Below are 16,008 nucleotides of genomic sequence, written 5' to 3' on the forward strand. Positions count from 1 at the left end.
AACCACTGCAATGTTCTTTTTTTCTTTATATGTTCATTTAACTAAAGGTCACATATATTTTAAATAACTGTGGTGAAATAATATTTTTTGTTTATATTTAAAATATTAAGGACAGAGTACTGAATTTATCTTTTTTGTGGTATAGATTTGCTTTATTTAACGTAATCCTACAAGCACTCCTAATTTTATCTCAGAAACAAATATAGTCATGAAATGTATTATTTCCAACTTGCTTGGCTTAAGTAAAGTTTTTGTGTTTCCTGTTAAATTCACGTGCAAGTTTTACCTCCTAGCATCGTGTCTGCATCATCAAATGGAGAATCTGCAAGAATCCTGAATAAAGAATCTTGATCAGTTTGAGTTCTTGTTTTTTTTCCAATAACTGCACTCTTGTGAGCATGGATTACACCACTTCTTTACTTGAATACACAGTAAACACATCTGATTACACAACACAGCCATTGAAACGGCGCTCACACACCGGCCACTGCTGCGCCTTGGTTACCAAGCTCACATCAAAGCTGTGTGGCTCCAGTGTGCTTCCTAATGTATTGCTTTGTTGCCTTCTCACAATAACAGGGTCCAGATGAGAGAGAAAGAGCTCATCTCACAGAGAGTACTCTCTCCATCCCCGGCACTTAGTGCTTTATATTTCCACTAAAATCACCTGGCCTATCTAATGGTTGCACACGTACACACACATATACACACACACACACACGTACTCTGTTTTTCCATCTGTATTCCCGCAACAGTTTTTCAAAGTCAAGGGATATAGCGTATCATCTCTCAGTGTTCCCGCGCATATTAATTTTAAATACGCAAAATGATCGATTGGCATCTTTGATCATTTTTGATTGTGCAAAACAGTATTTCTTCTTATTTATGTTGCTCACATAAATGTTTCACAAAGTGACTAAAGAACTGTTCTTCAAAATAATTGCATCCTGTAGAATATATGAGAGTACATAAGAGGAAATTAAAACTAGAAATAGTAGTATTTCCTTCTTTGCCCACTAGATAAATGGCAGATACTCTCTTTCACAATATACAATACAATATATAGTTATAATTGAAGTTGAGCTGAACTGAGGAGTGGACTCCAGCAATGGAAGTTTGTTCTAACCAATTGGGGGACTGAGCATCACGGCCGGGTCCCCTCCCTCCCTCCCACCCCTCCTCCTCAGGAGTAGCACGCTGGTGAAAGAGCATCCATCTGTGCTTTGTGAAGAGTTTGATTGGCTCAGGGGGACCTGGTGGAGCCCCGGGCTATCTCTTTTGACAGGCTGATAGAGACATCACTGGGCTCTCCCAGGAGCTGCCACCAGGGGTCCATTTCAAAGTGAGAGGGTGTGGAGGTGACCCTGAGCTTCTGACGAGCTAAATCCCACACACTGGCTGAAACCCTCCTACATTCTTGGCTCCACTGGGGCTTGGGTGTGTTTGGGTGGGGGGGTGTTTGGGGGGGGGGGGGGGGAAGCTGGTTTTGGCTGTGCTGAGAGGAGGGCATCGCGGGGAGGTGTGTAAGGGGGGGTTACAAGCAGATCCAATGCAAAACCCGATGAAACGTCCCCAAGAGGTGAAACCAATTAAGCAACACTCCCAGGGTACTTTTAAGAGACATTACAGCAAACAACCGGATTTCATCTAAATATCTGACAGAACAAGTGAAAATAAGAATGTGACATATATGGGGCCAAAAACAACACAGTTTATCTAAAGTCATCGCTTTGGTTAATAGCACTTAGTTGAAATGATGTGTCATTTGACATATATATTATTATAAAGATAAATTCTTCCAGTTACGAGAGGTCCTAAGGGACTATGGTTGCCTGCCTCCAAGCTGTCAAATCTTTGAATCTGTGGCACTGAGGTTGTGGACTTGGATGTACCCCGTATCATTCATATTCAGTGGATCATACCGAACAGTCTGACAGGGATTCAACAATTGTTGATTCTACTTTGCATGCACCGGTGCGCACTCATGCTCTCTACTTATATGCACATATGGCACGCACACACAAACACACCTAAGCCCCTCTTCAAAGTGTTGTAATCATATTTAAGGAATTATTTATCAGTATATTTTCTCCTGGGACAGTTGCAGATATTTGCAGAGGAAGTCACTGTGCAATATGGTCCCTGAATGCGGTGGGGAAAATCCCTGGATGTTTTACAAGCCTGCTAATGAACATTTCAGCCACACAGCAGTTAACATTGTCTGATCATATTCTTTCTCCAGTAGTAGTTGTTGTTGTGCATGGTGTGGCAGTGATGTCTTCATCAGGCTGTCAAAAAGGAAGTGCCTGCAGCTGTGGCGGATCCCCCCAGAGCCTGTCACACTCCTTGTTTCCATGGCAGTCCTTCAGGCAGCACCACAGGCAGGCTGTGTGCAAGGACCCATACAACCTGTTTTTTCAGCAGCCGCTCTTCTGATGTTCAGCCCTGGAGCGGGCGTCAAACTACCAAGTGCAGAGAGGGAGAGCGAACACTGCACCCTTTGTCGCAGTTCTGTGTTGCTTTACAAGGAGATGCATAGAGGAAAAAAACAAAACAGAACACAAAACTCATTTAAATAAGCCAGTGTTCTCAACAAATCCTTAGTAATTGTTACTGTTACAATGCTGTTAAGGTTCTCTGACCTCCCCTCTGACAGACATAATGCGCACGGGAGGAAAAACCAACAAAAGCAGCGCTCTCCGTTGACTTGCATGTGTTAAAGCGCTTGTGCATGTGTTATTTGGTCTCTTTGTACCACCGGAGAAGCAGATCATCACTGGAGATCACTGGCTGCTCTGCAATTCCCAAATGGCCTAAATTATTACGGCAGAGGTTACGATTTGCCTCTAAACAGAACACGCCAATGCACCAAATGAAACATGACCTGTTGTGCATCAGCTCAGTTGTAAAACACAACGCAGAACATACTGATGTTAATACAGTTAGCGACTGTTTAGCCCAGTGTATATTAACACGTCTACATGAAACTGCATTGGGAGTTTTTAAAATGATGCTGTAGCCACCTTGAGCTGTTTTCCTCCAGATTGCGCCTTAACTAGCTGGCACATTTCTTTAGTCTCTCCTGATGAAAGACATAAATTATAGTAACCAGGACTGATGTCGTCTCTGGGAATACGGGCGGCAATGTAAGTGAGATAACAACAGAGAGAAAAATGGTCGCTAATAGCAGCTGTTTGCACTAGCTCCAGTTTACTAATAATTCATTTTGTGGCCCACAGTACACGCTGGTGTTAAGAGATGGCAAAAGCCATAATTCTTTATAGCATCAAGAACTGAAGATGGCCTTTAAGAGCTGAAATTAAATCATTGGCCTTTAAAAGCATCTCTCCAAGGGGCGAGCTGCATTAATAAATTCAACTGATTCTGCTTTAATATTATTCAGAGTGCATTAAAATGAAGACAACAGCTGGGATCATGGGCAGTCTCGAGAGCATTGCTTGGGCCAATGAGTGCCGATGAGATGCAAAGCATGTCTAAGCACAACCTTGCGTTGTGGACGTGGAGGGGGACACAAGGTCTCAGTGCCGTACAGGTGCGGGCCTGACAGTTGCTGTTCCTGGATCAGAGGTTGTGCTATACTGACACTGGTCACAGGACAGCCAGTGCCTGCTTCAAAAAACAATGTCAAGTGAGCCACCCGGCTACCCAGCCGATCAGGCCAGTTGCTGCCAGTATCATGACAGCACTGCTTAGAAGAGCTACAAGAATTTTCACACAATAAACGCTTTGGTTTTACAGTCACTGTTTGGAATAGTTATGGGGTCACTTTGTTATGCTGAAAAATGGAATGGAAGTGTGTGTGTGAGAAAAAAAAAAGCAGCACTGCAGTTTTGTTAAAAGAAAAAAAATGAGCGGAAATAAGTGTTAAGCTTTCTAACATTTGGTGTTACATCAGTGCTCTATAGTTAGCACAAGCCCGCGCGTCAGGAAACAATACAAAGAATAATTGAACTGCATATTTCGTTCTAATTAACAGTGATATAACGCAATGTGACTCTCAGCCTCCTGAGGAAAGAGCACCATATTTTGTTTGATGAATCTGCTCAAGCCACCGCTAGTCTCGCCGCTAACCCCTGGGGAATCAGGTATCATTAGAGATATGAACAGATCTGTTTTTTTGTCTTGGAGAAAGAAAAAAAAAAAACAGGGGGAAAAACACATTTCCTCAGCACTGGTACACGGGTGAACGTGAAAATGTTCAATATTAATAGCCTTTCATCAAGGACACAATTAGGACACCTCTATTTGACACATTCTATAGGTTCAGAATGAATATGAATATATGGTCCCAAGGAAGGAGCCACTGGCTGAATAACAAAGTGAAATCATCAGGACACCGAGCAGAATGAAGAACACACAATATGCCAGGTGGGCAGCTGATGTATTTTGATTCATTGTGAATTTAAAAGAAGCAAGAGATTCAAAGTATATCAATATTAGCCTGCTTTCTAATTCATGGCCCAGGGCAAGCTGTATATTTATCTAAATTAGCACACATGCTGCTATACAAACACATGAACGCAACACACATATTAAAGGGAGCACATTACATTCTGCCGTGCTGAGTCGTAACACTTTGAAAGTACAAGACTTGTGTGTTTCAGTATTTTAGTCCTTTTTTCAGAGAACAAAAAAAAACTATTAAAACCCAACACTGGTCATGGATCAGTCAGAGGTTCACAGAGAGCACATTTGATTAGTGAGTGCAGTTAAAGATATGTAATTTTCTACACCAGAGGTTCGTGGTTCTGACTGCAAAGTGAAGGTGTGAAAAGGGCTTTGGTGAAGTGAGGAGACTAATCACACGTGCATCACCCCTGAGCACTGTCTCCTCTGAGCTCTGCCACATTATGACACCGTAGAGTCATGTAGCACACAAGCACAGTTAGGCCCATTAACCACAGCAGCTAATTATCGGCTCCTACAAGGTCTTCAAGCTCTCAGGCAATGCATGCTCTCATTTCTGATTAAAAACATAAATGCATTCAGGAAAAAAAAAAAAAAAAAAAAGAGGATCAATTACACGAGGCAGAAAAGATAACAGCTCTGTACCAGAGTAATTAGGCTGGGTGTTTCATCAGAACCGCTTATTCTGTGATGAAGGTTTAAAGAGTCCAGTGGCAGAAACACCACAACTGTGTTTGTTTTATTTATGATGCTGCAGTGTCACCCACCGGGGCCCAATTAGCCTGCGACTGATGCCTTGGAAAGAATCTGTCTGCGCTGCTTTTGACAGGAAATGAGAGCTTCACTTTGCTTGTGTCCTTCTTGTGACCTGTGGACTTCAACCTGTTTAAGGGCCAACTGGCCAGCAGGGCTGACTCGAACATGTCGCCACAACAAACTTCTTCTCCATTTTTAAAAAATTATTATTTCTTTTTTAGTTAATTTGCCTGCATATATCATACCACTTCACAATGTCAACAGACGGTGCTGTGGGACTTACTTCGCCAAAAGCATCCGCTTCTCTCCTGGCCGATTTGATAGCGATGTTCGACAATGTATGTAACAGCACTCTCACCGTTCCCTACCCACATGAGGGAGCACCACCATAAGGAATGAGCCTGATTGGCTTGAGCTCCTACACCAGTCTCAAACCGTTTGTCAAAGTAATTTTCTTAATTAACTGTGATGTGCTCTGATTAGGATAGTATTTACCAATTTACATCATATCAGGCAGCACAGGGTTTAAATTGGCTTTCATGAACGCAGTGCATATGTTCTACGGCAGTGGAGTGAAATAAAGCAGTAAATGAACTCGTCAAGCTTTGATAGGGTATTACAAATAGGTTAGTCTGAGATTTCTTTTTCATTTTGGTGAGCACGGCTTCTCCTTTCAGTCTTAATAACAATAACAACCATTTTTAAATCTACTGTATTAGCAATGCCTCACATTTTCCTCTTTTCCTCCCTGTTAGAACAACACAGCGCTTCATGTAATCCTTGAATAACTGCACACACGCACGCACATACGCAGGCGCACACACAGAGACACACACGGACAGATGTAGTTTATTAGTTTCAATAGGCAAATGAAAAAGAATGTCTATGGTCCTTTAAGCAAGCAGCAAGAGACCAATTAGCAAGTATCTCTATTCAATTTCTCCATATCTCTACTTAGTGAGTGTGAGGGAGAGCGAGGCCTGGGAGGAGGAGTTTGAGCAGCACAGACAGGAAGAGAGAAAACAAAGCCATCATCTCCCAGTGCTTGCCCCCCTCTCCCCTCTCCTCTGCAGCTCCAATTACTGGCTTCTCTCCCTGCCATCAGTATGCAGCAGGGCCGCTCCTCTCCTCCACTCGCCCCAGGCCATTGAATACGTTACCTCTGCTATGGGGCTCGGGGCTCAGGGGCACTGCGCCCCCTAACCCCCTGGATAATTTGGGATTCCTGCTCCTGCCTTGGAGAGCTGAAAACAAATAAAAGACCCAGATAAATATAAAAAATAAGGTTGCCTCACAAATATCCAGAGATCTACTGATTTATTGATTTGTTCATTCCACCACTTATTATTTGTAAATCATTACTGATCTGCAACCACCCACACCTCCATCTGAAACCTATGCGAGGGGAGAAGACAGCACTTCACTCAGGCACTAGTTGAAGCGGATGAAAAAGTGGTTTTCAAAAATTTGTTTTTCTTCCTTTAAAAATGTCCTGAACAACAACAACAACAACTGGAATTGTCATTTTGAAGGGCATTACACAATTTCAATTACAGTTGAAAGTACTGTTCATTCATAATTGTTCATTGTTATCGTTCGATTTTGCTAACAAGTGCTTCCAGTAGAATAACAAAAACTTTCTTAAATTTTCTGCAAAGAAAAAAAAAAGCAACCTTTTTGTTTCTATAACAAAAACCAGCGCCAGGTGAGAATTACCGCTTTCATTCTTTTACACCCCAAAATCTGCCCGGTGCACTTAAGGCGAGTCTGTATAGCTGTTCAAACTAGACTGCCTCTGGCTTAGATTTCTCTTCCATCTCCCCGTCTTTGTCCATGTTTCAGATCGCTCACAGCTACAGACCACAGAACTCCTATTAAAGCACTTCAGGTTTCATGAGCACTACAGAAAGCCGCGTTTTGAAATCCCTTTTAAACAAAAACTAACAAAAACGGCAAAGTATGACAACCAGCTAATCCGGCTCCCCAGCATCACTACTTACATCACCATCTCAATGCTCAAGCGAGCCTGAATGTACCAAAAATGCCCACAATCATAAAACGAATAACAAAATGTTTCTCTGCTGATGTAAAACTGTAAAACAGGTTGGGGGGTTTTTTTTGGTCTCGAGCCTTTCATGTTGACAAACACAGCTACACTGTAGTTCTCATGCTGCGGTCTGTGTCCACAGCTGCTCTCTTTCCACTTGTTCTGTGAGCAGATGCATGCTTTGCTCTTTTGCATAGAGCCGCATGACTGAATTGTTTTGGAGATAGGGATAACAATGAAATGCAAAGAAATGGGGTGAAAATTGTACCATGAAAAAGACGCTCTTCCACTTCACTGTACAGCTTGAGGTCGTAAAGGAGAGCAAAAACCCCAACGCGGGCCGTCCGAGTCAGATAGCACTCACATTGCATGGAAACCGCTCCATTCTCCTCGTAGTGACACCAATGCCTGTTTAATATGCTTCTGTTTCTCAAAGAAAACCCCAAAACTATTGCTGTAAATGATTACTAGATTACTTAATGTAGCGCTGAATCAATTCTCAAATGTGTCTATCCCTGGTATACAGAGCAAGGCGGGGTGGCGGAGCAGAGTGAGACAGTGAGCATGATAGAGCCATAGGGGAAATTATGAGACTATTAAGGAGACACTGTTGTTACTCTTGGCTTCTTACAGGATTTTGCCAGTGGCTGTATCTCCATTTTAATACAGCAGTTGGCAGCAACTGGTCATGCAGTAGTGAAGCTGCGAGCCACTTGATTTTAAATTGCGATATTGTCAAATAATTTGTTCACCAAATCAGCTATGATGTAATGTTAGGTGAGGTAATCCACTTACAATGATTAAGATGCCCTGTTTTCTTCTTTCTTCCATTACACTGCAGCAGAAGATTCTAGCTTTAATTCCAGTGCTTGTTGAATGTAACCGAGTGCTGCTCCATAATGGTCCATGCATAAGAAATTATGCATTTAAAACAAACCACATACAAGGCGGAATTTGACAAGCTCATAAAGTATCATCTGCTTAAATGCCTTATGACAATGTAAGATTAATGACCGTGCATTCAGTGCTAAGCAGCAGAGGTAGAAGAGGCACCTGCTCCTCAAAGGCCACCTCTAATCGTTCTCATCTGGACTCCCTGCTGACATACTAACCTGCTGTTCTTAGGGAAAGGAGATCTGCCAGATCCTCAAACACTTTCCTGGGCCCGCCGTATTACTTTCCTAATTCAGCCCAGATGTGACGTCCCCACTCTGCCATCCTGTTTTTTCCCCCGCTCTGGTTCACCTCATTCCCACCTGCTAGCTGACCCCAGACCCAAGGCCCAGACTCTCATTTGGTTTGCCTCTCCAAGTAAAGTCATGCTCTTTGAATTGCAGCAATCTTTTTTTCCTCCTTTCCTTTTTTTCCTCAGCCTGGGCGACTGTAGTAAAGTCCACATAGTGCACACAGGAATCTTCCTGCCGTCACATGCTTGCATTCTTATTGTTGTCTCCATAAGAATTCCCTTGTTCAATCCACTAACACTTATTAATTTTTCCATATAGATGGCTAATGATCTTCCTATTGACTCCATTGTGTTGGGCTCCAAAGATCACTACTTGAACAACACTTTATGAATAAGCAAGCGTGATTTCTGTGTTTCTCTGCTGCGGGTTGGTCTTCTGTTCTTCATACAAACATCTCATGTTGTTGAATATTTTGCAGTTATTATTCCAAAAAAGAAATGTTTTGCTAGTAAGGGACTAAAATGAGAAATTATTCAAGCAATGTCACCGGTGGATGATGAACACCATCAGCTAGCACTGACCGCCTGAAAGACTTCTACTTTAATTGGATTGCAAGGCTTCCCCAGGCTGATGGACATGTTTGTCTCTCAGGACCACTGAGCGTCTGCCTCCACTGGATGGGCCCCAGTAAATAATCTCTCTCCCCTAAATGCTTACCGTTAATTGTGTTTTTTTTCCCCCCTCCTTGTTGAGATGCGCTGGTGTGGGGGCGTGGGGTTGGGGAATAATTAAGACAATGCCTTTGCGCTTCACTTTGGAGGCAGGGATCCCACTAGAGCAGAGGCAGGTGCCTCTTACTGGAAGAGACTCGCCGACAAGACCTGCCAATCAAGCCTGTGGAGCTCTCAATTTCTTGAGCTCTTAGGTACTCTATTCCCTTTAGTCCGTTTATTCCAAACAACGTTTTAAAATGCTGGGGATTAAGCAGGTAGCAAACAGGCCCAGTCTGTCAGAGGGAATCAGTGTTCCCCAGCCCACGTGAACATTGTCTTCCTCAGCCCATCTACAGCTGCACTCACAAAGAAATGGTTTTTTGTCTTAGAGTTGATTAGACGTCTCATATTTTTAAGGGAAAACTGTTATAGCAGAATTCAAATCTTTGGCGAGAAATTTTTGAGCCTTCATAAACCCAATTGAAAATAAACGATGTCTTTTGTTTTCAGAGGTTTTAGCCATTAACAGAGAACGCCAAACTGAGTCAGTTCTTCGTAAATGCTCAACAATGCTTCTGAACTTTCTCTGCGCTTCTTGCAGCTGAGCATTTGCATGGAGAGTAGTACAAACAGTCTTGAGGAACACAGAAGGAGACTACTTTTTGTTATTCTTATACCTGACCCGGAGGGCATTGTCAAACTGTGCAGAACCGTGTGGACACAGCATATAGTATAATAACATAATCAAGGCAAAAATGTAATGGTACTGAAAAAATGGTGTATCTCTTTAAACTTGCTCCTCATCTAGTAGACAGGCTGAAGAGAGGTGCCAGCAGCTATTCATGATGAACGGGAAAGCAGGTCATGGAGTCACGGCCACTAAGAGCCGCTGTGCTATAGAGTGCCAGTGACAGGCTTGTACAAGGCCAGGGCCTCATCTGGCTGCAATTCCAAAATTTAGACAGTGAATATGGTTTTTTTGTGGATACAGCTTTACACACACACACGCACAAAAACAAAGAAAGAACCCTATCTCTGTCACATAACCACATGCAGTTGATTAGAAATAAAAGAAACAAAACCTCACCGAATTTAAAATCACTTTCTACAAACTGTATGTTTGTCTCATTCTCATTTAACTTTTTTTTTTCCCCAGTTCATTTTTATTTTTGGAAAATGGGTAGCTGCGCACTTTGCTCAAAATGTGATCTGGAAGTTAAGCAAATGGGAGAATGGTTCTGAAATCCCTGGCAACGATAGCCACTCGTCACACAGACAGGAAATGGACAGCCACTTTGGAGAAATTCAATTCGGTTGTCGGACACTGTGAAAAAAATTGAATCATGCAGACATTTGAGGTGATTTAATGGTGTTAACATGCGCACAGTGGAACTCCACTGCTTGCACTGCACAGGCTGTGGATTATTGAGTTCGGTGTAAAATCAGTCACTTCTCCAGAGTCCATTTGACTAGGAGAAATGGATGGACATTAGCAGGAATTCTGAAAGCGGCTCATTTTTTTGAATAAACTGGTGATGGATCTCTCTTCAGGCACAGTTTTAACAGCTGCTTGAGATTGACTGGATCACACTTCTGTGTTGTCTTACTTCAAATGTATTCAAGTTACATTCAGATTTTTTTTAAAGTTACCACTTAATCTCTGATATTTCACAAAAATGGTCAAAAAAGATCCCAATATTCTGAAGATCTGCTGTGTTCTGTATTTAAATATTGTAGATATTTCTATAGTGCATACTACATATTTTCTACCTGCTATGCAGCAATATGGACCCAAAAACAATCCATGATGTCATCTGGGACTTTCATGTTGTTTATGTATGTAATGCATTTTCTGCTGCCATGCTCTGCATTAACAGTTGTTATGTATCCTTGCTAGAAAAATTATGGCCCAAGGCTTCTTGGCTTAAAATGCAGATGATAAATTTTCCTCTAATCAGTACAGCACTTCCCCTGCCACTCTGCTTACCTTGGGTTAAGCAGGACCAAAGCCCTGCTTTCCAGTGAATGGAAATATTTGTTGGCTGGTTTTAAAAAACACTATTGTCTCCTATAGTAATGCGTCAGGCAGATGGCCCGTAAGGGGCTGCTAGCAGGATTTTTTTCCTGCTGTGCTCTATCTTCATTGTCCAGCCAAAGTTTTGTCAAAACTAGAAAATTATGCAAGACAGTTCAATGAAATATGCTTATTTTCCTGTTGTATAGTAATGCATACAATATGGTTCAAGAATTAGAGCTGGTCTTCCACTAACCAGAAGATTCTGATTGGATCTTGAGCTCTTCCAGTCCACATGTATCCTCGGGGAACATACCAAACCCCTAAAACTGTCCTCATGTGTGTCACTGGTGTGTCTTTGATAGTGAAATTCCTCCAGGAATGTGCGGGTAAACATGACATATAGTGGTTGATAAGACTAGAAAAATGTTACATGTGGTTTAATTGTCATATATATTTCATATCCACTGTTTATATTTGAATAACACACTTGGTACACTGGTGGGAACTGTAAAGAAAATAGAGGTCTCTCTATAGATCCAGTTTAGAAATTAAAAGACTTCCCATCACTGTCAGCTGAGTGATACTTAATAAAGATATTTTAAATATAAATAGTTTCTATTTTTAATACTAAAATCTTCTTCTGCTTTTCGCAAGGAGAACTCACAAACATAGTCCCTCTTTGATCTCATAATCCTGTTTGGGCAACATGTTTCTCTTTCATTTTGAATGTCACTGGGACCTCCAGAGTCTCAACAGTGTGCAACCAGATAGTTTGACATGGCGTTTTACTTTGTGCACTTCAGTAAAGAAATATTATTAAACAACAAATGAATTAATTCTTTGCAGTCCCCGCTGGTTATTGTCAGGTTAAGTTTGTCAGGTGTTTGACATGAAGTGTTTTGTCCTCCTCACCAGAGGAGATACGAACAATGTCCATTTCTAAAGACCTCCTCATTAGCTGCGGAGAGCGTGGGAGTGCTGGTATCTGGAAACAAGCTTTAGCTGACTTTTTTCAGACTACAACAACATCCTTCTCCCTATGCTCCATGCACATGTCCTCTCACTCCGTGCATTATAACCCTGATGAGCTGACCACATCCTTGGAACACTTCACAAGATAAATAATTGAACTCTCAATAGCCCTTGATGGACAAAAATTGCTCCTCCAGCTGCCACTTCTTCTTTTGCTTTGTTCTCGAGAGCAACAACAACAAATGGGCCTCTGCAGAATCCCACACTAAGAAAACACATTTCACAATGATAACACATAAGAGCTGGGGTTGCATTACTCTCCTGCTCTGATGATTTGTGCCATTAGAGGTAGTCTATGTGTTGTACAAATAGTAATAAAGAAGCCTTCAAAAGAGATATGTGATCTTAAAAGAGTGTTTTATGCTGGCAGATGACTGATGTCACTATCATCAGTTATCTGTTACCACCTAACTTGTCTTTTCAGCAATCAAGAGAGGAGCCAGACAAAGGTTTCAGAGGCAGAGAGGAGTCCCTCGAACAATAGGTGGCAGTGTGCTACCACAGAAGGCAGCTACAGTATCCTCAAGTTGTTTGAATCCAGTCTTGGCAGAGGAAGGCTTGAGGCTGTTCTGTGGATTTAATTAGACAGAAACAGATACTCACATGTTCATTTCTCAGCTGCCTCCCATCCATTTCTTTACAGTCTGTTGGGGAAAAACGCTTTATGGTCCAATTGTAACTTTAACTGTGAGCACAGAAAGAACCACACATTCATAGTGAAAAGCCAAGTGTTAAGACCTTGTTTCACACTTCCTAGAGGCACCCATTACAGCAGGTAGAGCTGTCAGAATCACAGGCCAACTGTTAAAATACACAAAAGAGAGGGCAAAGACTTTGGACAAAGAAAGTACATTTTTTCCAAAAAGTCTTGAGGTATCCTCCTGAATGAAGATCACACCCATGGCACCCCAAATAAAGACCTCTTAGGCAAGTTTGTAGCATGACTTTAAAACACAGATTTAAAAAAATAAAGTAATATTTGATCTTACCTGTATTATTTAAAATTATAGGATAATGTTGTGATTATTAAACACTTTGCTGAAATAAAAAACAACAACAAAAAAACCAATGTCTACATTTTAATTTGATCTGACAGTTGGCTATGCTAACATAATGCATGGTAACATATGTGACAAACGCAAGCAAAGGAACAAAGCATGCCAAGAAAAGATTAGAGTATAATTGAATGAGAAGGAAAATGCGGCTGTGTTAGCCACAGTGGGGGTACGAGGAGATGGAAGAACAACATTTAGGCTATTGGTAGTTGAGAAAGTGGCGTGGCCTACCACTAACCTTCACATCTATATTAAAAGCAAGGTGTCACTGCATGCAAATTAGACGTAGCCGGGTAAAGCACTGTTAATGAACCCAGCCATTGAACTCCATACAGCAGGCTTGTCGTTAGATAGGTGCACCATAAATAGTCCATTTGGCCGAGAGCCAGAGGGAGAAGCTAAGGCAGAGTTACTAGCAGTAGGATAGGGCCTTTATTGTGTTATGACAGACAGAGGGGACGATCAGACAGGATAGAGATATGGGCTTTCCTTTCCAGATTAATTAAAGAAAGGATCAATTAACAGTGATGAAAACCATGGCAGCATACTGACTAGCTGATAGGCCAATCAAGCCTTGAAATGCAGAGTAGTTGGCATGTTTTATCTCTCCAAACTTAATTGCAATTTTCCAGGGGGAATGACGTGATCAAAATGGAGGGGTGAAATTAGCTCCACATGAATAAAGTATTTATTTGATGCATTTGTTCTGTGATTTCAGGACTAAGTATGTATTGTGTTCGTATAGGGCACAGGAGTTTCTCTTTCCACAATTTATTCTTCCCCTGCCTGCTCACCTTTATCATGGTAATTGTGAACATGAGTCCAACCTCAACATTAGCTTTTGCTGAGTAGGAAAATGCCTTGGCTAAGGGCTATTTGTCCCACATTGCCCAATCATGCCAGATGCATGTGGTTATACAATATGGAGCATTCATGAAACCATTTGCATATCAGGAGATGAATTTCATGCACCCATCACTACTGCAGATTCGAGGCAATAATGACTTTACAGGAGATGAAAGGAACCAAAATTCGTTGGCTCACTGGTGGGAGCGAAATGATTGCACTATGTGCAAAGAGTTAAAGAGGATGCATACATGAAGATAAAGAGGACTTCTGCTAGGGGTAGTTTGACCACATAAAATGTAGTTTACAGCTAGTGTCATCGTCTATCCCAACAAGTCCAAGGTTTATCAAATTCACACTTAAAAAAGGAACTTAGACAGTTAATATGCCTTAAAACCAAGCTCCAAGGAGTAAATTAACCCAACAAAATCAAATTCTACTGGTGGTCTTTAGAATGTTACCATTTGATTGTTTTTAATAATTTATCCAGTTATTATAACAATATTAGCTAAGATTAAACACATACACATTGCTCATTACCTTGGGAACACAGCCCACCAAAAGCTCATTTCCTGTTGAGGAAGACTGCCTAACCCCGATTGACCCTCAGATATTCCCATTACCATGGGCCAATGTTTAAGGGAATCTTATTGAGCTACCTCAGCTGGAATACCCACAACTGATTTATGAGCAGAAGACTACTCTGCTTTTAATGATTATCTGTTTATTCTGCCCTCCTCACAAATCAGAAACAAGGAATTATTATTCAAATGTGCCTAAAAAAAGAGCATGGGAGAGAGAGAGGGGGAAATCAAAGCAATCACACCATTTGAATCTTCTTCTTGATGAGGAAAATTGGATTTAAAAATAAAGATGAGCAAAGATACTTTTTTGAAATTCTCCTAAGAATGGTGATTTTGCTAATGGGTTTATTTTCAAGTTAGTTTCTCAGCTGGTAACATTTCTAAAATCTGCTTATGTGCTAGCAGCAAGTGAAAAAAAAAAGACAACATGCTTGACTCCTTATACAATCTGTAACTAATTAATCTGATCCCTGTCAGTCTTTAAACAACACCCCGATGGAATATATGCAGTCCACCTGTTCCTGTGATACTTTTTCTTATTAGCTCCAAGCTGTAGATTCAATAACCTCTCGCTTTTTTTTTCTGGAGGTTTATGACCATTATGCACAACAAGAATTCTGAGATCTGTGCCGGTAACAGTGCTAGATGGAGGAGAAGCTTAAGTGAGTCTGTCATGGTAATTATGGTGGATAGTTGAGGACTATCAGGTCCTTAGCTCTCTCACTGCCAGTCTGATCTATCCTGAACATAAAGAGTCTCCAGTGTGCCTGGGGGGAAATTGAAAAGATGCACTTATCTACCTAATGGCAATAGCTGAGGCAAATCAAATGCATTGTATGGCAAGGAATAACTATGCGAGGCATGAGTGTATTAGCGTGTGCTCTGCGGCCATGTTTCGCTTCATGTTTGATTATCCATCAGGCTGTGTCTAAATGTGAATACTATTGCAACCAGCTGACTGGGTATTGCCACAGAATTGTCATTCATTTTATAATTTTCTAACTGACAATCCAGGCAGTGTTTGACAGGAAGAGAGTCTGGAAGCAGCAGTCAACATCTCGCAGCACCCATATGAAACAGCAATGCCTGTTTTCTTCTTATTTCTGCATGTCGGGCGACAGCTTTCAGAGCAGCATGATGCCACTGAAACACTGAAAATTAACTTAGCTTGACTGTTGTGGGGAAGGGGGATTCTGGGATTTTGCATTCAAGCTTTAGATGATCAAAAAATGTTTACCTCCATGCTAGTACTGTATGTAGTTAAGAGATGGGGTTTTTTCACTCGTGGTAATGGTTTCGTAGCACATTATCTCAAGTATATAAGTTACTAAAATGAGACAGTG

General features: G+C 41.4%; 1 long non-coding RNA gene across 1 annotated transcript in view; it reads right to left on the reverse strand.

Moving 5' to 3' along the window:
* Positions 1-6,116: 6,116 nt before the first annotated feature.
* Positions 6,117-16,008, reverse strand: part of LOC102192970 (uncharacterized) — a 49,294-nt gene continuing 39,402 nt past the window's right edge. Inside the window, exon 3 of the long non-coding RNA XR_001290336.1 lies at positions 6,117-6,428. This is a non-coding gene — a long non-coding RNA (uncharacterized LOC102192970). The remainder of the gene's footprint in view (positions 6,429-16,008) is intronic.

The sequence above is a fragment of the Pundamilia nyererei genome, unplaced genomic scaffold (assembly GCF_000239375.1).
Source record: "Pundamilia nyererei isolate P.nyererei 1_Seehausen unplaced genomic scaffold, PunNye1.0 scaffold00035, whole genome shotgun sequence".
NCBI classification, from domain to species: domain Eukaryota; kingdom Metazoa; phylum Chordata; class Actinopteri; order Cichliformes; family Cichlidae; genus Pundamilia; species Pundamilia nyererei.